The sequence below is a fragment of the Bos javanicus genome, chromosome 5 (genome assembly GCF_032452875.1).
Source record: "Bos javanicus breed banteng chromosome 5, ARS-OSU_banteng_1.0, whole genome shotgun sequence".
NCBI lineage: Eukaryota > Metazoa > Chordata > Mammalia > Artiodactyla > Bovidae > Bos > Bos javanicus.
This window is the reverse complement of record NC_083872.1, coordinates 38,536,881-38,564,534: the sequence shown is the minus strand read 5'-3', so window position 1 is coordinate 38,564,534 and position 27,654 is coordinate 38,536,881. Positions and strand designations below refer to the sequence as shown.

Sequence of the window (27,654 nt, the reverse complement as noted above, 5' to 3'; positions counted from 1 at the left end):
TAAGACACCAGAGCTTTGACCTAACCATTCATTTTCTCTGATTTCTCAAAAGTGAGATACTGGTAGCTGCACTATGTCAACTTCAAGAAAACACATGGCAATTAGTTGTACTTTATGGTTTTAAAATAAATTGTGAATTTTACTAAAGGATACATACTTAAAATAATATTTAAATAGTTAAGAAAAAAATAAGGTATTTTGATAGCTTGAATGGATGCTAAATAGTCTCCTGAGAGTACAACTATTTGAATATTCAAATTCTATCATTAGAAAACGACTAAAATGTTTCCAAAAATAATACAATCAGAAATTTTTATCTGTATCTTTATATTACTGTGGTCTTATTTCCTGCCCTGGAAACAGAGCGCACCCTTTCTTAATGGGACAGCTGACAGCTGTCTTGGTATGAGCAGGCACCTCTATAATCCTTATCATAGTCTTCCATCAGCAATTTCCATTTTCCTAGAAATTTCAGTGATTAATGTATGTAGTCAGTTATTAAGAACTTTGCATTAGGTTTAAGAGATCAGTCACTTTTGCATCTGAAAGTCACATATTTATACATTATGCTTTTAAAGAAATAAGAGTCCTTTGTGCCTTTCTAAATGTATTCCTTACAAAACAATAAGAAAAAAAAGTTTTATTAATGCACAAGACTGAAAGAAATGTCAAGTATGCTAGAGTTCTGGTTTTGATTTTGGACTTCAGAGAAAGTAAAAGAAGCAGTGGAACAGAAGAGCCCTTTAATTACAATCCAATGTCCTAGAGAAGAATATTTGATATCTCTTCCAGTTGGCAGTTGAGCCGGGGTAAGAAAATCAACTACAATGAGCACAACATAAAACCATCCCACCTCGTCAAGTTAATAAGGAATTACATCGTATGTCATAAACCTCCCTGGTTTTGTTTAAGACCTTCTTGGACACATTAAAAGATGGAAATGTTTCAAGAGTTAAATCAATAAATGTATTTACTCGACACAACCTAAGCCAATAAAGGTTTGTTCTAAGATTCCTTAAACTCCACTTCACTTTGGAGAGGGTACATAAATGAGCATTTTTCTCTCCCAGGACAGTAGACCGCTCTGACAGGAAGAAGGCAACAGTATGATGGCTCAGAGCCCGAGTCTGGAGTCACTGGCTGCACACAGACTCTCCACTCAGCCTCCTCATCGTGTGAGCCTTACGAAAACTAGCTATCACTCTAAGACTCAGTTTCTTCATCTGTAAAATGGGAATAAGAACAAGATTGCTGGGAGCATTTAATGCAATACTGATCATATGTCACTTGACACAGTAACTAAGCATTTAGCACAAAGTATGCTTTAAATGAATGTCAATTATTTGTATTAGATTTGAAAAGGATTTATCATAGCTCAGTGGCCATGAAATAGTTTCCTTTACTTTCATCAAGCTCCTTTAAGGCCCCTTACTTTGTGTTTGTATTTAGAAATCTTCCTTTAAAACATAAAAATATCTATTTATGAGAAAAATAAAAGAGATATTTGGGGATTTGTTTTTGAAAAACAAGTATGTTATCTGCTCACCTGGAAATGCTCGACAGCCCCCATTTAGAAATAAAATGACTCAAAGACCCTGAAATACAATCTCAAGAAATATAATATTGAATCAGTAACATTAGATACACTTTTCCAGAAGGAAACTTTCAGTCATGGGGTTACTGAAGGGAGGTCCAAGTAGCTCAGAACAAAGAAGTAGACAACTGAATATGTAATTTATATTGCATAGGAGGAAAATCTGACTTACTCACTTCATAAAGATGAAGACTGTTTTGGTCCTTCATTATCTAGTTTGATTCTTATCTACACAAAAACCATGCGAACTCCTCTGTTCTCTTACTAAACGAAGAACTGACTAAGGAAGAACAAGAACCGTTCTCCTCATTAGGAACAAGAGACAGTGGTGCCAGTAACAATCACCCAGGCTGAAGCTCCCATCGGCCCAAAGGGCTTATGTATCAGCACAGTCCAGGTGAGAAGGAGCCTGATGTGTACAGTCTCTGCAGCAGGCTGACCTTCCTCTGAAGGGACAGCTGTGGAGACATTCCCACTTAAGATGTCTATGACAGTACTCACCAGCAACAGAATCCAGGCTCCCTCCGGTCACAAGGGGTGTGTGGGGGTGGGGGTGGAGCGAGGAAGAGAAACAGGCTGACACTGCACGCGCACAGAGCACTGTCCCATCCACAAGGTCACAACAGAACGTGCTGGACCACAGTCCTCATGAGGCTGTACAGTTGTTTTATCTTATCAAGAAACAAAGCTCTGAAGGGAAGATGGCGTGCCCAGGAAAATCAGCAACATGGCAGAGGTGAGAACTCCATCCATGTCATTCATGGGCAGAGAGAAAAGAGTGGTGGAGAAAGATCACTGAGAACTCAGCTTTGAAGTGCTAGACTTCACCAAGGTATGGTTCCTGTGGCCTTTGGTTTTATTTTCTATATTGTCAAAGTAAGTAAGGCAATAAAACTCAGGTTTTTATGAACATAATTTTTCACAATATCATCAAGTATTTAATCCCTATTCAAAAATTTTAATTTGTTTTTTAAATGCTTTTGCTTTTTTTTTTTTTTTGGTGAGGGCGGGAGGGATTTTTTTTTTTTTTTGGCTGAGCTGCATAGCTTGTGGGATGTCAATTCTCTGACCAGGGATTAAACCCAGGCCATGACACTGAAAGCGCCAAGTTCTAACCACTGGACTGCCAGGGAAGTCCCTAAAACGTTTTAAAAGCAGCTTTTTCTCCACCTGACCAGGATCCAATCAAAGTGGTACATTCCTTTTGATCACTAGGTTCCTTTAGTCTTTTTAGCCAATAATACTGTCCTTACTCGGAGAAGGTGATGGCACCCCACTCCAGTACTCTTGCCTGGAAAATCTCATGGACGGAGGAGCCTGGTGGGCTGCAGTCCATGGGGTCGCTAAGAGTTGGACACGACTGAGCGACTTCACTTTCCCTTTTCACTTTCATGCATTGGAGAAGGAAACGGCAACCCACTCCAGTGTTCTTTCCTGGAGAATCCCAGGGATGGGGGGCCTGGTGGGCTGCTGTCTATGGGGCCACACAGAGTCGGACACGACTGAAGCCACTTAGCAGCAGCAGCAGCAGCAGTGTCCTTACTATTTTTTAAAATCACACTGGCTTTTTAAAGTATCACAGCTGCTGTCTTGTAAAAGGACCACATTCTGGATTTGGTTGTTTGCTTATATTGTCTTTTAACATATTCTGTCAGCCCCTCAATTTCCTGTAACCTGTGTTAGGTTTGCTTGGAGTCAGGTTAATTATCCTTGGAAAGAAGATTTCACTGGTGGTGGTGTGTGCTTCATATTGTTTCACATCAAAAAACATCAGCTTGCCCCCTGTTACTGAATTTCAGAGTGATTACTTAGTTAAGTTGGTGAGCACCAGATTTCTCCATTATAAAAGTGGGTTTTGTTTTGTTTTTAGTGATGGTTAGTATATGTAATTTTTTGGTACTGTGTCTTTATGTATAGTATATTCCTCAATAACTTCTCAATTTTTGTAGCTATTTTTTATGCTATAAATCTATCATGTTTTACTAAATAAAATTCCCCTGGCAACATTCAGTTTTTGAGTTGGGAATCTGGTGAGGCCAGATCTTCCCCACTCCCATCTCCCAGTTACATTGATGAACCAACCCCAGATGCAGGCCTTTTTCTCTACCTGCCAAGTGAAGATGGTGGGCTTCACCCTCTGCAGGACAGGAGATTCCATCAGGATACAGACAAAATTCAATCACCACCCAAAACTCTAAGAACAATGCTAACCATCAGGTAAAATTTGTTATCATTCTGAAAATGTTTTTTTATCAACATTATATATGTAAATATATATATATATATATTTATATATATATATGTATATATACACACAGATTTTTTTTAAGAGCAAAATAGTGCTAAAGGGCTTACAACAGCAACAGTAGTCGTTTGGCTACCCTTGGCCAACAGAGTCATCCACTTTTAACTCTTGCAGTTATTTCTTTTACTACTTTTGATCTCTGTATTTCTATATAATATGTAGAACTGTTACACTTAATTTAAAAATCATAGTCATTATCTCTGACTACTTCTTACATAAGGTGAGGATTAGCTGCTTTTCCTATTTCAAGCTCTGGAAGAGAAGTGAACATGAACTCCTAGGGCTGCTACACCGAATTTTGATAGCAACTAGCACATGGTAAGTGGGCCTTAAAAATACTGTTGCATGTCATTGGATGAATTACAGATATCCAGCATAAAGTCAGGATGCAGTCTGCAGTCTCTCATAGCAAGTATGCATTGAACAGAACGTAGGAGAAATACCTCATCTCCCCAAATCACATACATCAAGTTGTTTATCTATATCTCTTTTAGTATGTTCTTAGAAAATATTAAAATTTAACCATTAAAATAATTTTAAAGGAGGTCATCATGAAACTAATTCAAAGGACTCAGTAAAAAATAATCTCTGGACCCCAAACATTTTTTTTTCTAGATATTCTTAATTGGCAGTAGAGAAAATAATCTCTTTCTTACTTCATATGTGAGAAAGTAATCTTTTCTGAACACTGATGAGCAAACACTCTTGAAAATATATGAGAGACCTTCTCTGGAGTCATGTGGACTCAGAACTCAGCCCTTTGCCTCACAGAATTTACAGTTTGATGCTAAGCCAAAAAAAAAAAAAAAGGTCTAAGTTATGAATACTCTGAAAAGACTCCCACCTCATTAATATGTCTCCAAACATGTTGCTTAAGGCTAAAGTTAATTAAATCACAGTACGCATAATTTTGAAGTGAACGGGTAATCAATCACAGGCAAAATTATGTTATACAGAGACAAAATGGGTGTAGTGAGTGGACATTAATATAAGTTAAATGAAAACAGATTCATACAATGGAAGGAAGTTTCCACCTGACTTGCTGCTGCCTCTTTGTACTGTCCAGCTTTCACGAATATCTGAGGCAAATTGACGAAACAATTAAATATTCTTCTTAATTAAATATTCTTCTTCACCTGGAACCCTTTAAAGTGGTAAATCTTCCATTTAGTACTCTAGGAGAGTTTCTCAAGCTGACTTCAATGAGCATCAGATTTTATAACAATGAAATAAAACCCTTAAATTTACTGGCTGAATTACGTAGCTTTGTGAATTTGCCAAGAACTCTCTGTGTTCTGTTGTTGTGTGTCTATGGACCTTTCACTTTTACTGCATTTCAACTATTTTGCAAGAAGGGAAAAGAAAGAAATAAATTAAAACCAGCCATTTTGACTACTTGTTAACAGTTCTCACAAAATATTCCCTGAGTTGTTTTTCTGTAACTAGCTGCGGGTGTCAAATATTCATGTATTATTATTAACAGGAGCAATTTGGAGAAGATTTCATTTTCTGTAGCTGCAATAATGTCTACCCCCTGTAATATTACTTCCCTTATATGTCTAGCTTTTACAACATTAAATCTTAGACTGGGAAGGTCTTAGAAAGAGCTACTTTCAAAACTCCATCTGAAGCATCTTCCTAGCAAGTGCTTATAACAGGAAGTGCTGCATGGTGGGCAAAAGAGCAAGGGACTGGGAGTCAGTTTTAACCATTTCTAACCAAGTCTAATGACAGATATCCAGGAAGTACTTGGGCAGTTATGTAACATAACACACACAAGAGTCAGTAGCACAGTGCAATGGACAGAACCCCAGGATCTGCAGGTGGAGTTTTGTCTCTTCAACGTGTGTGTCTCGGGACAGGTTGCCTATCTTCTCTAAGGCCCAGTTTCCCCGTCTGTCAAATGGAGAAAATAATACACCTACTTCACAACATTACTTTTCAAAACCAAATGGGATAAACTGCATGAGCTACCATTATTAGGACACTTTAGATTAAAAACTGGGAACTAGATAAACCTACCTTCAAGGTTCTCAGATTAACAGTATTATGTACCTAAAGAAGGCAACTTTGTTTATAACTGACAGTTTTAATTCATGAGAGAAGAATATGAAAGTAAATTTTCATAGTACATGTAGTAGAAAAAATATTTTGTATATATTAACACAAACATATGTATGGTGATTTCTAAGCATAAGCATAATATTGTTATTGTTCAGTCACTAAGTTGTGTCTGACTCTTTGCAACCCTATGGACTACAGCACACCAGGCTCCTCTGTCCTCAACTGTCTCCCAGAGTTTGCTCAAATTCATGTCCACTAAGTTGGTGATGCTATCTAACCATCTCATCCTCTGCTGCCTCCTCCTTTCGCCTTCAATCTTTCCCAGAATCAGGGTCTTTTCCAATGAGTCATCTCTTTGCATCAGGTGGTCAAAGTATTGGAGCTTCAGCATCAGTCTTTCCGTTTAATACTCAGGATTGATTTCCTTTAGGATTGACTGGTTTGATCTCCTTGCAGTAAAGGGATTCTCAGGAGTCTTCTCCAGCCAATAATTTGCAAGCATCAAGCATAATATATAAGAAACAAAGAGAGCACAATCCAGGGTGTTGCCCCAAAGACAGTCCATCAAGAAGCACACGACAGCCAAGCACACCAAATAACTAAGTACACAAGACCATATAAGCTGAATGGTGACTAAGGGGTCCAAATCATAAATTCCAAGGAGCAAGGACTGGAGCCCTTTCAGGAGGCGCAGTCAAAGAGGGAGGAGAGGGAATTCGAGCTGGTCCTTAAAGGTCCTTATTCAGAGAGGAGGCATGGAAGATGAAGGTTGTTATTTCAGACAGAAAGAATGTGCTGTCCTGTCCAACCCCCACCTACAATTTAAACTAATGATAAAGCTGCAAACCAGTCTCAGAAAGTTCCATGATTTGGAGTGAGAAGAAGTGAGGGAACTTGGACCACTTATAACTTTGTAGATAAGGTCGCCTTTCCCCATTGAAAGTTAGAATAAAGGTATGAGGAGTAATGTTAGGCAACAATTGGTACCCAGCTCAGCGTTCCTCATCCCCCAGGGTTCGCAGGCCCCAGTTGCATCAGGTGGTCCTCCTGAAGTTGGGTCAGGGTAAGAACATACATCCAACAGGCCACAGCAGCAGCCGCACTAAATTGGGCTTCATGAGAACACAAAATGAAGAGTGTAAGAAACACAAGGGGTTAAAGTATCTAGTGTGGTTAAGCTTATCATAGTTTCATGAGTCTACAGAGTCTCAAAGTCTCCTTTGTGCACTGGGACCATGAAATGCCCTCTCCACCATCTCCTCTTGGGGGCTCAAGGCACCTTTTCCCTTCTCCTTTCACAGTTCCTCTCTCCTAGGATGGGCACACCTTCTCCCAACAGTGCTGTGGACCAGAAACCTGAACCTCCTCATGGACTTCTGTCTCTTCCCAGACTCTGTAATGGATGGGTCACCATCTCCCCAGTCTGGTCTCAGCTCATCTAATCTGTCCGTTCTCTAGACTGCTGCCACCAAGAGTATCAGCTGTAGGATAAAAATCTCAACTCTTCTTTAGCAAGGCAGAAAAAGGGCATCATTATCTGGCCCCAGCCAACCAGTCTGACCTGAGCTTCCAACACGTCCCTTGAAATTTGCATCCTGGCAACATCTAATTACTGGAGAGCCCAGAATCCATTCTGCTCTGGGGCCTCCCTGAGTTGCACACACCCTTCCCTCCCACTATGCTGACAACTTGGAACATTTCTATTCAACCTTCTAGCCTTGGCTCAAGTCCTTTCTCTGCTCTGTTTCCTGACACCTGCCCACATGCTGAAGTGCTCCCTATCCATGTATCTGCTAGGACAATGATATTTCACAGTATCTTCATACTTGCTCTGTAAGCTCCTTGAAATTGATCAAAAGCCTTTTTCCTGCCAGCCCTAGCATCTTGTACACAGCAGCCCACCCAAACAAAACTTTGTTAAGCAAATGACTAAATTTTAAATGAAAGAGAAGAACTGATATTATATGGTTAAAATCAACAAGTTTGATTTACTGCAATTTACTGAAATTTACTGCAAACATTACTCAACTTAACTGAGTGGGGGGGGGGTGGTGGGCTTGCATGGGAATATTCTTTGTATCAGTTTTATCTTTCTTTTGAAACTACCAAGCCAATGAAATAGCCTCTCACATGTTGTACAACAGGGCAAGGAAGCAAAGAAGCATTAATTTAAAAGAAATGACTTCTGCGGTACCACCTGAATTTACAGAGTTTGGGAACTCTTTTCCTCCCCTCCAATACTCAAATTTATTTAGAATATTTTCAACCCTTTCTCCACTACCAAAACAACAAAAATAGATCAAAAAGAATACCACAAAAATTTAGAACCAGCCAGTCAATAGAGATTTAGCATCAACTTAGCTTTGAGAACTCTCAAAATTACTTTCCAAGCCTCCCTATAAAATGGGAGATGTTATAAAATTGTCTGCATTCCCTGAAGGAAAGGGTGACACACAGACTTATGCCAGAGGTCACAGGACTGAACTCTAAAATCCTCAAGTTTTGAATATTTGGTTAATTGCAATCATTTACTTTCCCTGGGAATTAACAGAAACCATCAGCTTAATGATAAAGCTGAGCTCTGCAATTATTTGAGGAAAAATGTGCCACAGTCAGCATAAGAGAGTCTTACTGAGGAAGCCTGCTAGACATACATATTTCTTTTCAATAATTAAAGCCAATCTCATTCATTAATTAAAATTTTTTTATTTATCAGCACCGCCCTCATTAATATACACCTATGCAACCTTCAATTTCAAACTTCCAGTAGGTTAAATAAGCATTATTGTACAGATGGCTGCTATCACACACCAGAAAGTTGAGGCGATCATGAGAAAAAATAGAGATGAGAAATAAATGTCCACTCTGAGCCACATATCCGGCTCTGGGTCTCATACCTGTATGCCGCGGGGGATACTTTCCTCTCCCAGCAAATAGAAAAATGGCTGGGAGTGCTCCAAACAAAATGCCTTTGAACTGGCCATCTCTCAAAGCTCCTGCTAATTCTAACTACAGTCCTGCTAGCAGATGTGAAGAAAAACAGGCAACTTTTGTTACACGGCAGCCTACAGAATGGGTAGAGTCCTCTGAATGGCTGTAAATATTGATCCACCTGTGAAGAATAAGGGTGCCATCTCTGTATGGTGGCAAATAAATAAAGCAGGGAGAGGACACACGTTGGGCCAACAGCTTCCAGCCTCTTTCTTCTCTGCGTGTGTGGCCCGAGGGAGGAGGAGATGTTTATTTGGACATCCTCCCTTCCGAAAAGAAGCCAGCTGACTGTCTGCTTTTGTATGAGTATGATGCTGGAGTCCAGTTACTAATAATTTCATAAGCAGAGGCCATCCAGTTTTAAACCACTGTTATGAAGCATTTGAATTTTTAAAGCGAGTTGGTAAGAAGCAGCTGATCCTCACCACCCCAGCCCACCAAAACTCCCACTTTGGTTCTACAATGTTGAACTTGTAGAACTACAATAACAATGTAGTTATTGTTGTTCAGTCACTCAGTCGTGTCCAACTCTTTGTAACCCTGTGAATGTAGCCTGCCAGGATCCTCTGGCCATGGGATTTCCCAGCAAGAATATTGGAGTGAGTTGCCACTCCCTTCTCCAGGGAATGTTCCTGACCCAAGGACTGAACTCATGTCTCTTGCATTGGCAGGCGGGTTCTTTACGGCTGAGCCACCAGGGAAGCCCATTTAAATAGTAATCACTATGGACCTTAACCTACAGAAGAACAGAGAGGGTAAGAAGATGGGTTTTGCAAAATGTGAGAGATACTGATTGAAATCTCTATTAACCATTCACTACCTGTATTAGAAAGGTACTTAATGTCATTATAGCTATTTCTGTAAAATGGAAAAAGTAATAGTGTCTACCATAGAGGGCTGTGAAAATCAAATAAGACAATGTGTAGAAGTGTTTAGTCCGGGGCCTGGAACAGAGAAAGTGCTCCATAAATGTGAGTTATCCTTGTTATTTTCATTCTTATCATTATGGCCAGCCTCATAGTAGAAACTAGAAGGGAGACTCAGGAATCATGAATATTCCTGAGGGATCACCACTGCCAGGGGGCACCGTTGCCAGGAAGAAGGCATCCTTTCTTTTCTCTTGAAAAGGAACCCAGCCAGGGAAGAAATTAAGAGTTGGGCTTGGGTAACTGTGAGCAGTACTGTGAGCAGCCATTCTCTCAGAAATGTGCACCCCGGTTTTAAAGCTGAGCAAACACAAGTCTTCTGGCAAAGAGGGAAGTGGTATTCTAGAATATGAGTGTTTGTATGCCACCTTCGGTTTCTTTTTAAAAAATTTTCAAACAAGTATGTCCATTGCATTATGCTATTGAAAGGTACACAGGCTCTAGAATCAGAAGAATCAGAGTGCCTCCTCACGCTGTCATCTACCAGCTTTGTCACCTTGAGCAGGTTACTTAACCTCTGTCAGCTCCAGCTTCATCGGTGAAGCAGAGAGAAGATCAGGCAATCTGAATGGGACAGAAGGAAAGGTATCTTCCCACATATGTTAAAGAGAATGGGCTACACAGTTGGACCACCTGGGTTTAAGCCTGGCTCTGCCACTTGCCCTAGGGGACCTGGGGCAAATCCCGTGAATGTTTGCTTCAGTTTCCTCCTTTGAAAAATGATAATAAAAATACTCATCAAGTTATGTAAACATTAAACAAGTTGATACTACAATGGGTCCTAGAACCGAATTCATTTTACTTACTATTGTAAAGGTTAAAAGAGATAATGCATGTAAGCCTTGTATGTATTAAGCGCTCATTACCTCAGTAGCTATCATTCTTACCATAAAGAAATTAGAAGATACAAATGAGCAAAAAAGTAGAAAGAACTCAATTTTTAAATGGAAACTTTTAGAATTAAACAGTAAAAAATGACCAGAATTGTGGCTGAATAAAGACACTTTTTCTAAGAAAACTATGGAAATTTATTTCCCTAATTATCTATTAAAAAGGAGTCTTGACTAGGACATTCCAAAGGTGGTGGATGACATATTTCCTTTTTAGACATATTAACAGTTCACAAGTTGTTCAACAGAGGGACTAGAAACCTGTAAGACAGAAAAAGCATCACACAAGGTGAGGCAAGTACCTATTAAAAAGGGGAAGTTTTAAGTTCAAGACCCAAGAGAAGAAGAAGAGAAGAGGAGGAATGCATTTATTAATGCCAACAAATCCAACTTCTATTCAGGGTGGAGATTTTAAAACAAGGAATTTTTCCCTTAAAACTCAAGTTCAAGCTCCCTTTATGAACTCTTTCCCTAAGGCACTGAACAATTATGGGTATTAATATGAAAGTTCCTCTAGTCTGAATGGACCTAGACTTTTTTTTAACCCAGGGAAGGTCTAGGTCCATTCTCCATTCTATGTGACTCAGACTAGAGGAACTTTCATATTAATACCCATAATTGTTCAGTGCCTTAGGGAAAGAGTTCATGAAGGGAACTTGAACCTGATAGACTTCCCTGGTGGCTCAGATGGTAAAACGTCTGTCTACAATGCAGGAGACCTGGGTTCAATCCCTGAGTCGGGAAGCTCCCTGGAAAAGGAAAAGGCAACCCACTCCAGTACTCTTGCCTAGAAAATCCCATGGACGGAGGAGCCTGGTGTCCATGGGGTGGCAAAGAGTCGGACACGACCGAGCGACTTCACTTTCACCATACGAGATGGGGTTCCCAGGTGGCGCTAATGGTACAGAACCTGCCTGCCAATACAGGAGAAATAAGAGACATGGGTTTGATCCCTGAGTTGGGAAGATCCCCTGGAGGAGGCCATGGCAACCCACTCTAGTATTCTTTTTTTTTTTTTTTGCCCCAAAGAGCCTCTTTATTCACAGGAAAGGACCTCACCATAGCAACACACGTCAATTCCCTGAGAACTTTTCTCCTCTTATCGTTCACTTTCCTAGCTATGTCTTGCAGAAAGAAAAACAGAAGGCAAAAAACACACCTCACTGGTCAGGTGCGCCAGGCTGGGAGGAGACGGGTTCTGTGAAGGAGGTGGGCAGGGAGAGGCCAGATATCATGACACATAAATACACAGAGTGTTAGACATTTCCATCAGCTTTAACAACAAAGATTATCCCAGGTTTGGCCTCTGCTTTTTCTGATCCACAGAGAAGGTAACACCTTCCCCAAGCCCCACTCTAATATTCTTGCCTGGAGAATCCCATGGACAAAGGAGTCTGGCAGACTACAGTCCATGGGGTCGCAAGAGTCAGACATGACTAAAGTGACTTAGCATGCATGCACCATACTGCTGCTGCTAAGTCGCTTCAGTCATGTCCGACTCTGTGCGACCCCATAGACGGCAGCCCACCAGGCTCCCCCGTCCCCGATTCTCCAGGCAAGAACACTGGAATGGGTTGCCATTTCCTTCTCTAATGCATGAAAGTGAAAAGTGAAAGTGAAGTCGCTCACTAGTGTCTGACCCTCAGCGACCCCATGGACTGCAACCCACCAGGCTCCTCCGTCCATGGGATTTTCCAGGCAAGAGGACTGGAGTGGGGTGCCATTGCCTTCTCCAGTGACAGTACTACATACATATAATTATTTTCTAAATATAATTATTTCCAATGTATTTTTAAGTTTCAAATGACTTAAGAGCTCAAGGTTGAAATTTTTCTTATGGTTTTTTTTAATGGTTTAACACATTTTTAAATATGACAAATGGATATATGTAAGTTATAATACAGTCTAAATATTTTAATAAGAGGAAATAAAGCTTACTTATTAAAGAACAGCTTTTTAAAACCATCCCTCTAGAATTTTTCTAGAATAATAGAAATATCTATACAGTATTTTCTTTCTCTGTTACTTGGTTACTCACAATTAGCAACAATCTCACTCTTATTCCTAGTGCATATAAACCTTTCATTGTTCTTGGGAGCCCAGGAAGTAAAAGGAATTACACCTTTTAGCATTTAATCACCAAATTTGATTTTCTTTACAAATAGCCTGAAGGTAAGTCTGTAATATTATGTATCTCTTAATTCCACTTGGAAGGTAAGCAAACACTTACCACCCCACTTGGTTCCTGGATACAATCAGTATTCTTTTCTGTGGTTCAGACATAAAGCCCTATTGATTATATTCAAGTGGCTACTTACAATGGTGCCTTAAGCAAGTGCTTGTTGAATTCACTGAAGGAGGTTCTCTGGCCTTGGCAGAGGCAGAAACTACAGATAGACTTCATTACCACCCTTCCCCAGCTTTAAAGGTTTTGATGGCTTCCCAGGGAGGAGAATGAAGCCCCAAACTGGGAGACTTGGTCCTCTGACCTGTCCAACTTCATCTCACAACATACTCGTCTTTGGTCTTTCTAATAACCACTAACAGTAATAACTACCCACACAGGATCTAAGCACTGGATACAAAGCAATTAATTTAATCCTTACAACAACCTTTTAGTGGAGGGACTATTATTATCCCCACTTTCAGAAGAGGTTAAATGACCTGCCTGAGATCATCCAGCTAGTAAGTGCGGCAGCCCAGATTCAGACAAGCACAGTGTGGCTCAGGTCTGAGTTCTCGCATCTGGATCCTGATTCAGAGATAAAGTCTGGCACAAAGTAGGACCTCAATAAACCTATATTAAATGATTGGACCGGAGAAGGCAATGGCACCCCACTCCAGTACTCTTGCCTGGAAAATCCCATGGATGGAGGAGCCTGTTAGGCTGCAATCCATGGGGTCGCTAAGAGTCGGACACGACTGAGCGACTTCACTTTCCCTTTTCACTTTCACACAATGGAGAAGGCAATGGCAACCCACTCCAGTGTTCTTGCCTGGAGAATCCCAGGGACGGGGAGCCTGGTGGGCTGCCGTTTATGGGGTCGCACAGAGTCAGATACGACTGAAGTGACTTAGCATAAATGATTGGACAAATGACTTCTACAATTAGGCAAGAAGTCTATACAGGCAATCTTAACTTCTTAATATCTACACACAACTGCATTATGGGTTTCAAAGGATTTAAATGGATAACACAGAAATTTTTTCAACAAATATTTCAGAACACCTACAACGTGCCAGACCCCCAGGCTAGAAGGAGACACTATCCCCAAAGGGCTGACAGCCCAGTATAGGACATAGACCAAGAATAGTGCACTAATATTTCCCAGAGTGGTGACTGCTGGGTGCTACACAGCCACAGAATATCTTGTCCGAGCTGCACAGAGCTAAGCCTTGGGAAGAGTACCAGACAACAGTGAATGTTCTATAAATAAAGTCAGTTTATTCAACACATATTCATTCTGCTTTAACCTTCTGTGAGCTGGCCCAGGACAGCGCCGGGGCTGAGGAGCAATGCAGCTGCTGTTTGTTAAATGGATGAAGAAAGGGACAAATGAAGGAAGCAAGCCAGCTGTGACAGGTCACATAATTTGTCCTGGAAAATGTGTTTCAGAGTCTAACTAAACTTGCAAACTCATGTAGTTTAGGTCTTTTGTTACATCAGAGTAGGAGAGGAGCTATAGTTTGCAAGTTCCTGCCCCCCCTAAAAATGGGGGGGAGGTTAAATCAATATTCAAAATGGCAAACGAACTCCAGATTTTATATCACCTATTCACATACCACCCGCTCTTCCTTTCTGCAAATGCTTTTTTTTTTCCATGCTGAATAGCTTTCAGGATCTTAGTTCCCTGACGAGGGATGAACCCAGACAGCAGTGAATGTGCCGACTCCTACTGGACCACCAGGGGATCCCTCAAATGCTCTATTTTTAAAGATGTTGATGTTTGTTTAAAAGATGCTTTAGGAACTGGAAGGGGCTTCCATCATAGCTCAATCATAGCTCAGTTGGTAAAGAATCTGCCTGCAATGCAGGAGGCCCCAGTTCGAGTCCTGGGTCAGGGAGATCCCCTGGAGAAGGGATAGGCTACCCACTTCAGTATTCTTGGGATTCCCTTGTGGCTCAGCGGTAAAGAGTCCACCTGCAATGTGGGAGACCTGGGTTCGATCCCTGGGTTGGGAAGATCCCTTGGAGAAGGGATAGACTACCCATTTAGGAACTAGAAGGGCTAGATCCCCCCTAATATCATCTATGACACACAATTTGTATAATACTTGAGTATTACAATTCTGAGCTTTCTGTGGGAGTCATTTTGTTTTTATAAAAACTAGCAAGTCAGAATTCTAGGTTTCATGACTGTTTTATGTAACCATGCAAAGTTTTTCTCCCCATATAAAAAAGGCTCCTCTTACACACTAAATTACTTATTCCAAAACCATCACGATTTTTTTCAATCAAAAAGTGAACAGCTTTGACATTTTAAAATAAGAAACTGTCACTTTCAGAATTTGATTAAACTATTCTAATAGCAGGCTGGAATAATTAAAATTGGCTTTTAGAGAGACACTTCACATGCTTAGTAACTGGCATACTATAGTGATGACAGTCTCCAAATCAAGCTTCCAAGTAACACAGTGTCTCTGAAGACTGGATAAAGGCAGGTCACACACAAGCTACTCATTACAAGTTATGTTTCAATCTTGTTTAATCAGACAAATGCTATATGTCCATAATAAAGCAATGGTGTTTTACATAAATAAAATGTTTATACTTTTGTTGTTGTTTAGTTGCTAAGTTGTGTCTGACTCTTTTTCGACCCCATGGACTGTAGCCTGCCAGGTTCCTCTGTCCATGGGATTCTCTAGGCAAGAACACTGGAGTGGGTGGCCATTTCCTCCTCCAGGAGATCTTCCCAACCCTGGGATCAAACCTACTTCTCCTGCGCTGTTGAGCCACCAGGGAAGCCCCTAATATTTATACTGTAGTGCACACATAGTTTTATGTAAGAAATGGAAAGATATTCTGCAAAATCTCTTTACCACTTTCATTCAAAAGTAACATACAAGGAATTCCCCAGTGGTCCAGTGGTTAAGCCTCCATGCTTCCAATGCAGAGGATGCAGGTTTGATTTCTGGTCAGGGAACTAGGATCCCACATGCTGCAGAGCTCAGCAAAAAATTTTTTTAAATGAATAAAAAAATTAAAAAGGTAACATACAAAAGATCATTTCATAATTCTTCTCTTTGTCCATTATTACCATTAAGCGTGAAAAAGGGAGGGAACAACCAATAATTTGTTAATGGTTTACGAGAGAAATGCCAGATTAATTAAAACAAAAAAGGCACAATGTTTCCTAAGATTTACTACCATTTTATTGAAGGGCAAACTTTCTTTAAAATTCCAGATGTGAAAGTGCCTTAGGAAAATTCCAATGCTGTTGTGGAAAATGCAGTGACAGTCTCCAACAGGACGAGGCTTGTCTGGGTCCCCAGCAGCTCTCCTGGGGCCAGCAGATGCCAGCCGGGAGTGGGAGCTGGACCACAGGCTCACAGAACGAGCATCATTGTTGCCTTTGGGTCACTAAGCTACAAAGAAACACTCTGTTTTAAAAGTCTTCTTATGGAAAGTAATAAAGTGCTATTTCTTGGCTTTTATGACCTTATATTCTTTTAAAGAACTTCATTTTCCCATAGAGGAGCCAGAGTTGATGTATATGGTTGATATGGTATGAACCACAGCCAAGGGATGCCATGCTGAGAAGGGAGAATACTCTGCTGGCAGTGCAAGTATATTGAAATAGTTAATTTTCTTAGCAGTCAAATAGCTACCAAATAGACAGGATTTCTTTTTTTTTTTTAATCCGATACCTAACCTGGCATACTGAATTGCATGATTTATTTTATACATTTTTTTTTCTCCCCATTTGTGAGATGTCCTAGCTATTAGGTTGCAATGTAGAGGGTACATTTCTACAGAAAATTGAGAAACTGTGCACAGTAGAGTCTGAAAAAAAACAAAAGAAAGAAAATCAAAGGACAATGAGTTCAGGCCTCTGTGAAGTGCTAGACATGCACTGAAACTCCTACAAAAAAAACACTTTTTCTTCTTTGTCACTAATATCTCTCATTTCAACATCCACTCTGCTTCCTGGTGGCTTTTAGAAAATAACATTAACCTACATAATCCATTTAGCTGTCAGAGATCTTTTAACCTGAAGAGTTATTTTGATGTCAAGATGTTTAAATGCTCCTTCCTAATCAAAATGCACCAAAATAAAACCTAGTTAACATTTTCCATGTGAAGGGAAAGATCTTGATCTCTCTTCCCTCAGATACAGGCTACCAACCTGCCTTTGGCTCCAGTATTGATTCTACCTGATTTGAATGTGAAAGTGAAGTCGCTCAGTCCTGTCCGACTCTTTTCGACCTTGTGGACTGTAGCCAACCAGGCTCCTCCATCCAAGGGATTCTCCAGGCAAGAATACTGGCATGGGTTGCCATTTCCTTCTCCAGGGGATCTTCCCCACCCAGGGATCGAACTCAGATCTCCTACATTGCAAGCAGATGCTTTAACCTCTGAGCCACCAGGAAAGCCCCTACCTGATTTGAGTGATAATTAAACAGATTTTTACTCCATTTTCACAGCAAGGGAACTACATTCCAGGTGCAGTCTGGAACCTGTGCTGAAGGCATTCTTACAAACACCAAACACTGGCAAATAAAACAACTGTATCCATGCTCCCTAAACACTGCTTCGCAAAATTAGTGTGCTAACCAATAGTTCTATATACTCTGGAAAAGAAATAAATAGGCACAAGTTCTTCAAACAAAGTAGAGAAGTAAAATTTTAGATACTACAGATAAAACAGGATATCATTCAACATTTGGATATTCTTAGTCTTTGACTCAATATTTAAACTTATTTAATACCATTTCTATTATCTGAGACTATTTGTTGAAGAGTGCGGGAAAAAATGTCAGAGACAGAAAGTGTGGGAGACAATAACTGATCCAATTTTCCATTAAAAGCAAGCATTTGTCATTTCTATATTTTATTTGAACTAGGCAGTTATTTAGTTACATCTGCCCTTTACCTTGGCTAAAGCCAGCAGCCCTAACCCCGGACAGTCATTTCAGACAAGGCCACTACTGTTCACAAGGAATGACAGGCAAGAATGAATGTGCATCTGATTCTGGAAAAAATACCCCTTCATCTTGGTAAGTCAAAGGCACCATCTTTATGCAAGAAACACATGTAACATTGGCAGTTCGGAAAATCAGTAATAATATTGCTAACTTGTGTTAATAGTAAAACAATATTAAATAGAATCCTGTCCCCTTAGAAGAACAAAAAATGTCTTCCAGGATCTGTGATGCCTGAAATGCTATAAATCTCTGAAGACAGGTTATATCCTTCCCACTTCCCTGAGGCATTTGTCACGTTGCCAGACAAGATTAGAACCAGATAAGCCTCAGACACTTTTTGAAGATATTAGAAAGATCATGTTAGGGAAGTGGCTTAGAGGTTATACTTTATCAAACCAACATCCTTCAAATGCCTCCTACTAATAATAGAGTGTCATCTGCTGCAGCAAGATGGTGGTCACTGAGGCAACAAGGCGGCTATATATTTAGTAATAACCTTTATTCTGTTTTCCTTTGTGTGTGTTTGTGAGGGAAAGATCTATTAAAAAAATAATAACACAATAGAAAAGTCTCCAGTAGCCAAAGGCATTTTTCATTATGAAAACCCTTTTTAACCACTCCCAGTCACTTCTCTGACCTTCTTTTTTCTACTAAACTTTCCTGTTACTCCACCCAGATTTTTCTCCTGAATACTATTTTTTTTTCCCCTACCCCATCTAACACTCATAGAATAGCTTACTGCTGGCATCTATTAATATCTTCGGTGAATATGTGTTTCAAGTGCATTATTTACAGTAGAAAATTAACTCTGTTCTGTCTAAGAATTGATGATGTAATTTGGTTTAAATTAAAAGATCATACCTTAGAAGTCCACAAATGCTTTTGAATTGCAGGTAAATACATATGTTGCAAATCCTCACTAGAGATTTTATCAGGATACATAATGAAATTCATCTTATTTTCCATTTTAGATATCTTTTTAGAGAAAATGATTCAACATGTATGTAGAATAACTATGAAAATGTATGTAAAACATGTATGTAAAATAACTAAGAATGGCCAAGATATATTGCTAATTCAAAATCACTGTGGGAAATTTGTCAGTCATTAAACTGTCATCTTATGGCTGCTCTCAGACAAATAGGTGAAAATGTAATGTCTCACTCCCCATTTTTAAATCAATCAAAAGGCAAAGATATCTTATCTCATTTATTGTATTAGAAAATTAAAATATATGTGCTAACAGGGTTAAGACTACAAAGGGAAAGATTAAGAGGGGGAAGCAAACCTCACTAGAGATTGTCTAAAAGAGTGAAACCCAGTTTGAAGATGTAAAAGATGTTGATAGCAGACTCAAAGTGTATTATACACATAATAGAGCTAAAGGAAATTAAGAAAAGTTGCTAATGTACTTGAAATGTTCCTGAAATCAGCTGAAGTGAATTCCGAAAAATAAAGCACCTCTGGAAGATACCTTCAAAATAATTTTAGAAACAGAAAAAAAAGATAGAACTAGCAATGAAAAAAATTAGAAGTGAATAAATGAATGAATATATGTAAGAAAAACCAAAGGTGTAGGGATTCACCATGAAACAGATGAGAAAGAACCAAAGCAAGGCAAAGACCTGCACATAAAACTTAAATATCAACTTCACGATGTGGAAAAGAGATGGCAACAGTCTCCTTAAGTGAAGAGTGACTTTAGTACCCTAAATCACAGACAGAAAACAGAAAAAAATGAATGATATAAAGGGGGAAGAAACTTGGCTGCTGAGACAGCTGGTGGAAGTCACTGGCCAGAAACACTGGATCACCAACAAAGATGTGACTTGCATTCCAATTTTAGCAGATTTAATTACAATTTTAAAATTGTAATCCAGACAATTTCACAGCTCTGGAAGATACAGAACTAAATTACTGCCACAACTAGAAACTTGCCTGTGAGAAGCCAAATTCAAGCAGGGTGAGTAAGAATACTGACTGCTTCTTTCTCAAACTACATTTAAATATCGGGGTTTTTTAAAGCCCAGTATTTTGTTTTTAATTTTTCTGAAAGATTTAATTACAGACAAACAAAAATCCCAATCAATTGTTTGATAATTAAATACAGTTAGGAGAACCTATGATTTATCATGCAAATCAGGACACTTTTCCCATGCAATTAATAACTATGTTGGCACAACAGATATAAACCAGGATGTACAGTCACCCTAAATACAGCACAATTCTAAAGTGAAATAACATAAAAAAATCTTTCGAGCTTGTTTGGAGGTTCTAGCAGGGGAGCGCAGCTACTCGTATACCCTTGACCGAAGACCGGTCCTCCTCTAGTGGGGATGGTCGTCCTCTTCGACCGAGCGCGCAGCTTCGGGAGGGACGCACATGGAGCGGTGAGGGAGGAAGGGGACACCCGCCTAGCCAGCCAGATCAGCCGAATCAACATAAAAAAATCTTGAACTCATCACCTCACCCTTCTCCCAACTTCCACTTTTGGAAAGGGAAAAATGTACCTTTCCAAAATGCTATCAAAATTTTTCTGGAAGTCATATTTTAAAAATGTAGGAATAACATTTCCCAAACTTCACAGCAGAACTCAAAGAAATATCCTTGGAAGGGTTGGCTGTAAAAGGATTTAATTTAATTTTTGTCAGTTTCAAAATCATTTGGATTCCAAAGTCCTAGTGGAATGTAAACAAAAGCAGAAGGATACATTTGCTGTAATGCATCCAGATGTAGAGCCCCATGTCACTGGTAATGAAGAGTCATGATTCAATTATTACAGAAAGGATTAGCTTGTATTTAGTTTACATTTATTTAAATACATTTTATTTGGGGGAAGAAAACGAACACTAGAAAGATGAAAGTAAACAAAGAATCCCAAAAGGAGTTAACAGTTGATACCACATGCTTGAAAATATCATTCATAAATATCTGAGTCAGCGCTCTCAAGGTCAAATACAAATACTACTATCTCAGTTGGGGTTGCCAGATTCAGGGACATCTGGGTTGCCGCTGGATATCACCAGCTTTCTGGGAACAGCCCTCTCTTGGCACTGAGGAACATTCAGGGTGCACAGCAGGACTGAGGGGAGAGGCCTTCAGCGCAGCAAGTTTTAAAATGGGATCCTTCCTTCCAGACTCTCATCAGCCAAGCAAGCTGGAGAGGTGAGAGCAGAGCAGGGAAGGAAACCAGCCGGTGGGGTTGCCTCGAGAGCCAGAGACTCTGGGAAGTACTTCTCTCCAGAAGGGGTGTGTTCTAAGGGTGGACAGAGGAGGGGCATGGGGAGCACCTGTCCCACCTCAACCTCCCCCCAGGCCAGACCCCCAAAGTGGTACTTTTGCAGATGCCATTTATAAAGACCCTGGACTTGGCATTTAATAAAGCAGCACAGAATGTAGGCTGAGATCCTTCAGGGACACAAGGACAGAGAAAAGGTAAACAAAAAGGGAGTCCTTTCTATGGGTTTCCTCCCCACCATAGCCAAAGCAGCACCTCATCCTTAGTGGTAGAGCCTGGCCAGTGTTGTGGAGGCTCTTTTTTTTTTTTTTTCCTTTGGCCACAGGGCTTGGCCACAGGAATTCCCCAAACCTGCAGTTTTATCCATTTGTTCTGTATATTTGTTTGCATCTGCTTTTTTTGGCTAATTGCTTTTCACCCACAGCCAGTTTCCCTAGCTTCCTTTTTTCTTTGTTAAACCAGCACCAACCGCATGATCCCAGAGGCTGGGGAGAGGAGGGCACTGGAGAAGTACTGGGCTAAAGGAACTGATGGAAGAACTACAACTCCCCTCCAAGGAGCTTTCCTCCAGGTCTCTGGCTTTGAGGCCTGATTCCATGGCTACTATACTTACCCACAATGGGCCAGAATGTGGATCTGGGGGTGGAAGGTGGAAAAATGTGGCTCTACCCTGGAAAGAGACCACCTGTGTTGCTAGATGGCTAAAGCCAAAGGAGAAACTCCACAGAGATGTTTGACAGGGTGGGCTCAAGAGCCAGCCCATGGGGGACTCACAGGAGAAGCACCATCTGAATGAAGAGGATCACTCTGGCAATTTCCTGGCGGTCCAGTAGTCAGGACTTCACACTTTTACTACCAAGGGCACAGATTCAGTGCCTAGTCAGAGAACTAAGATCCCACAAACTGTGCTCACGGTGTGTCCAAAAAAGGAAAAAAAGATCACTCTGCAGTGTGAAGGGAGCAGGACTGGAGTCCAGAAGCCTGATGATGGATTAGTGTGTGAAGATGAACGAGTGAATCTTTGAGACAAGAGGATGATGGCTATCCCAGAAAGGTCTGGGAGATAAATTAGATGGGACTTGCAGTTGAAGGAATGTGAAAAAGAGGAATCAAGGATAACATCCAGGCTTCTAACTTGGACAACTAGGTGATTTTTGAAGTTACTAAGTTAGTACATATATAGATGGTGGAAAAGGTCTGAGGATGCACAGTGGCAAGCAAAGCAGCTGGCCGGGAGGTGACAGTGGAGTCTCAGCTCAGGTAGTCTTCGAGCTGGTCTCCAGCAAACTAGGGCAGAGTGTACTGGATCATGTAGGATCTCTGGATTCTCGTCTGGTGCTAACATTTAGTAACTGTACCACTCACAGTGATTCTCTCAATCATCTGGAACCTGATTCTGCATTTATCAAATGAGACAACTGACCCACAGTTTGCTACCAGGATTAAATGAGAATATATGTAGAAGTATTTTCAATACCGAAGCTTTAATTAAATCTAAGAACTCTTCCAACTCTCCACAGCCCCCCAAATTCATCAAACGTTTGGTATTATGTTCAGCCAGGCACCAGAGGTACAGAAGTGGACAGTGATCTCACGGGGCTGACACAGTCATCAGGACCTGGGGTCCCAACCTTGGCTTTTCACTTGAGAAACATTTATTTATTGGTCAAGTAAAAATATTTTGAGCCCCTCCTTTTAGCTTATTCTATAAACAAAAACACGAGTATCAATTGTTTTCCTTAAGGCCCCCAAACTTCAGGGTGCAGAAGATAAACTATAAAGAGATGAGCACAATATGTGCTCAGCACTGTGTAATAAAGGTCTGAGGCTGAATGAACTGGAGGTATTTGCACACTGTCTTTGCCAATTCAAATTTCTGTATATGAGGGGCAAAAGGATTACTGTTACTAGTTTAATTTTTGATTGAAGTATAGTTGATTTACAATCAACCAGGGATTGAACCCGTATCTCTTATGACTCTTGCACTGGTAGGTGGATTCTTTGCCACTAGCGCCACCTGGGAAATCCTCTTAGAGACTATGCTGCTGCTGCTGCTAAGTCGCTTCACTTGTGTCCGACCCTGTGTGACCCCATAGACGGCAGCCCACCAGGCTCCCTCGTCCCTGGGTTTCTCCAGGCAAGAACACTGGAGTGGGTTGCCATTTCCTTCGCCAATGCACAAAAGTGAAAAGTGAAAGTGAAGTCACTCGGTCGTGTCAGACTCTTAGCGACCCCATGGACTGCAGCCTTCCAGGCTCCTCCATCCATGGGATTTTCCAGGCAAGAGTACTGGAGTGCTTAGAGACTATATACTTAATAAAAAAGTCTTTAGATAAATGTTCTGGTGAGGTCTAAATCTGCTGGACATTTCATTACGTTGATGCCTACAAGCCAGTTAGCTTCATTGCAAATATAATTTAAAATACTAAAACAGTAATAATATGGAAGAAATTACCGATCCAAATAATCTGTTGTGTGCTAAAAATGTCCTTGATAGACATAGTCAATTGATGAACAAATATGTATGGAATACACATTCTGTGTTAGACATTCTATTAAGTGCAAGAAAGACTTTTTAATAATCTGTAATGCAAATGGTGACTGCAGTCATGAAATTAAAAGACACTTGCTTCCTGGAAGAATAGCTATGTTAGCTATGTCAAACCTAGACAGTGTTTTAAAAAGCAGAGACATCACTCTGCTGACCAATGTCCATATACTCAAAGCTATGGTTTTCCCAGTAGTCATGTATGGATGTGAGAGCCATAAAGAAGGCTGAGCGTTGAACTGACACTTTTGAACTGTGGTGCTGGGGAAGACTCTTGAGAGTCCCTTGGACAGCAAGGAGATCAAACCAGTGAATTCTAAAGGAAATCAGCCCTGAATATTCACTGGAAGAACTGATGCTAAAGCTGAAGCTTCAATACTTTGGCCACCTGATGCAGAGTGGACTCACTGGAAAAGGCCCTGATGCTGGGAAAAATTGAGGGCAAGAGGAGAAGGGGGCAACAGAGGATGAGATGGTTGGGTGGCATCTCTGACTCAGTGGAATGAGTTTGAGCAAACTCAGGGAGATAGTGATGGACAGAGAAGCCTGGGGTGCTGCAGTCCATGGGGTCATAAAGAGTTGGACATGACTTAGTGACTGAACAACAACAACGTCTCCCTAAAGTCTAAACCAGCAGTCTCCAACTGTTTGGACACCAGGGACCAGTTTCATGGAAAAAATTTTTTCCAAGGACAGAGGGGGGAGGGATGGTTTTGGAATAATTGTCATAAGGAGTCAGCAACATACATCCCTCGCATGTGCAGTTCACGCTCCTATGAGAATCTAATGCTGCTGCTGATTTGACAGGAGGCGGAGCTCAGGTGGTAATGTGACCAGTGGGGAGCAGCTGTAAATACCGATGAAGTTTCACTCACTCCTTGGCCACTCACCTCCTGCTGTGCAGCCTGGTTCCCGACCAACCATCAACTGGTACTGGTCTATGGCCCAGGGGTTGGGGGCCCCTGGTCTAAACTGACCCCTTCTGAATGGAATTGTACTTTGTGAGCCTATTTTTAAAAAGCTATTTAGAAGACAATCTGGTATAGAAAATTTCAGTCTTGCCAGACTCTTTCTGGGGTATTTCTCAAAGAGAAACATTTGGGGACATTTTTATTTTTAAAAAAATACTTCAACTATTTTTTAATCACACTTTTCTTCACCTCATAACGGACAATTAACTTCTAATGACATCATTATCCAAGACAAAAAGGTGAGAAGTATAAGTGTTATCGTCTTTAGGTGGGATACACATTCCTCTTTAAATACACACACACACACACGCACACACACACAAGGAATAGCACAAAAAGAAACTTATTACAACCCCTGCAAAGCTTTACCTCCAACCTTATAACCCAATGATGGCAATTTCTAATAATACTTGATGTGTGGATCTTTGGAGCTTAATCAGTTGTATTCATTGTGAATGCAATCTGGCCCAATATAAACACAGAAACTGTCCTTCAGATCTGTGTAAAGTTTGCTAATAAGTATAGCACAATATTCACTATACCTTGGAAATGGAAACATTTTTTTGGTATTATCTTTAACAATGAAAATCTCACAGTATAAATATTAGGTTGGTGCAAAAGTAATTGCAGTTTGCACTGTTGAACTTTACCATTTGATACTGGAATACATTCTTAAATGTGGTTATGTTATACATCGTTTTAATGTGAATTTCTTGCTTTATGTTTTTTGCTAATGAATTTTAATTGTTTATTTTATATGTATATATAAATATACGTTTATATTAATAACATAATAAATAATAATAAACATAAATAAATATGTTTATTTTAGACTATGGAAATGATGGTAGACAAAAAGCAAATTTGAGCGATCTTCTTATTTGAGTTCAAAATGGGTCATAAAGCAGTAAAGACAACTTGCAACATTAACAACACATTTGGCACAGGAACTGCTAATGTGTGTACAGTACAGTGGTGGTTCAAGAAGTTTTGCAAAGGAGATGAGAGCCCTGAAGATGAGGAGCATAGTGGCTGGCCATCGGAAGTTGACAACAACCATCTGAGAGCATCATCAAAGCTGATCCTCTTACAACTATGCAAGAAGTTGTCCAAGAACTCATTGTCAACCATTCTACTGTCATTTGGCGTTTGAAACAAATTGGAAAGGTGAAAAAGCTTGATAAGTGGGGACCTCATGAGCTGACCACAAATCAAAAAAATTGTCGTTTTGAAGTGCTGTCTTCTCTTGTTCTATGCAACAACCACGAACCATTTCTTGATCAGATTGTGATGTGTGATGAAAAGTGGATTTTATATGAGAACCAGCAATGACCAGGTCAGTGGTTGGACAGAGAAGAAGCTCCAAAGCACTTTCCAAAGCCAAACTTAAACCAAAAAAAGGTCATGGTCACAGGTGATCTGCTGCCCATCTGATCCACTACAGCTTTCTGAATCCTGGCAAAACCATTACATCTGAGAAGTATGTTCAGCAGATTGATGAGCTGCATGGAAAACTGCAGGGCCTGCAGCCAGCACTGGTCAACAGAAAAGGCCCAATTATTCTCCGAGATAATGCGTGACTGCACATAAAATTTTGCATTATCCACCATATTCATCTGACTTCTTGCCAACTGGCTACCACTTTTTCAAGCTTCTTGACAACTTTTTGCAGCAAAAATGCTTCCACAATCAGCAGTATGTAGAAAATGCTTTCTAAGAGTTTGTTCAATCCTGAAGCACAGATTTTTATGCTACAGAAATAAACTTATTTCTCGTTGGGAAAAATGTATTGATTGTAATGGTTCCTATTTTGATTAATAAAGATGTGTTTGAGCCTAGTTATAATGATTTAAAACTCAGGGTCAGAAACTCCTACTGTTTTTGCATCAACCTAATACTACTAACCTTACAACAGGGAAAAGCACACAAGGTAAGGTGGAAAATATACTTCCAGAAAAAGTGAAATGACAGTTAAGTAGTATTTTCAAGAAGCTCATCTTAGCTTAGGGAAGCAATTTTACTCCACTGTGTCCACTGTGTGCATTTTTAAACTATTGTAATGCTCATGGCATTCGATCCCATTACTTCATGGCAAACAGAAGGGGAAAAAATGAAAGCAGTGAGAGATTTTATTTGCTTGGGCTCCAAAATCACTGCAGACAGTGACTGCAGCCATGAAATTAAAAGACACATGCTCTTTGGAAGGAAAGCTATGATAAACCTAAACTGCACATTAAAAAGCAGAGAAATCACTTTGCTGATAAAGGTTTATATAGTGAAAGCTACGGTTTTATAAGCAATCATGTATAGATGTGTGTTGGTCCATAGAGAAGGATGAGTGCTGAATAATTGATACTTTCAAATTGTGGTGCTAGAGAAGACTCTTGAGAGTCCCTTGGACAGTGAGGAGATCAAACCAGTCAATCCTAAAGGAAATCAACCCTAAATATTTACTGAAAGGACTGATGCTGAAGCTGAAGCTCTAATACTTTGGCCACCTGATGTGAAGAGCGGACTCACTGGAAAAGACCCTGACGCTGGGAAGGATTGAAAGCAAAAGTGGAAGGGGGCAGCAGAGGATGAGGTGGTTAGACTAGGTGACTAGCATCACCTAGTCAACGGACATGTTTGAGCAAACTCCGGGAGATAGTGGAGGACAAAGGAGCCTGGCGTGCTGCAGTCCATGGGGTCACAAAGAGTCGGACACAACTTAGCAATTGAACAGCATCACCAACAAACTAATGTAAGTGCTCTGAGCATATTTAGGGTAGGCCAAGGTAAGCTATCACGTCCAGCAAGGTCGGTGAACTAAATGCATTTTCAACTATGATACTGTCAACTTATAATGCGTTTATTGGGATAACTAACCTGTAGATTGAGCAAGATTTATATATGGAATACTTTTCCATATCAAAAGCAAAATTTTATAGTGGGATAGTAAACTTCATAATGCCCCTGGATTTGCACATTCATTTGGAACA

At 40.2% G+C, this 27,654-nt stretch overlaps 1 protein-coding gene and 1 long non-coding RNA gene across 3 annotated transcripts in view; one reads left to right on the top strand and one right to left on the bottom strand.

The window, feature by feature from the left end:
• Positions 1 to 27,654, bottom strand: part of PRICKLE1 (prickle planar cell polarity protein 1) — a 113,799-nt gene that overhangs the window by 64,618 nt on the left and 21,527 nt on the right. The gene's annotated exons all lie outside the window — the stretch shown is intronic.
• LOC133247512 (uncharacterized) lies at positions 1,680 to 22,042 on the top strand. Its single transcript, XR_009736412.1, has 2 exons — positions 1,680 to 2,426; positions 16,176 to 22,042. It is a non-coding gene; the product is annotated as an uncharacterized LOC133247512 (long non-coding RNA).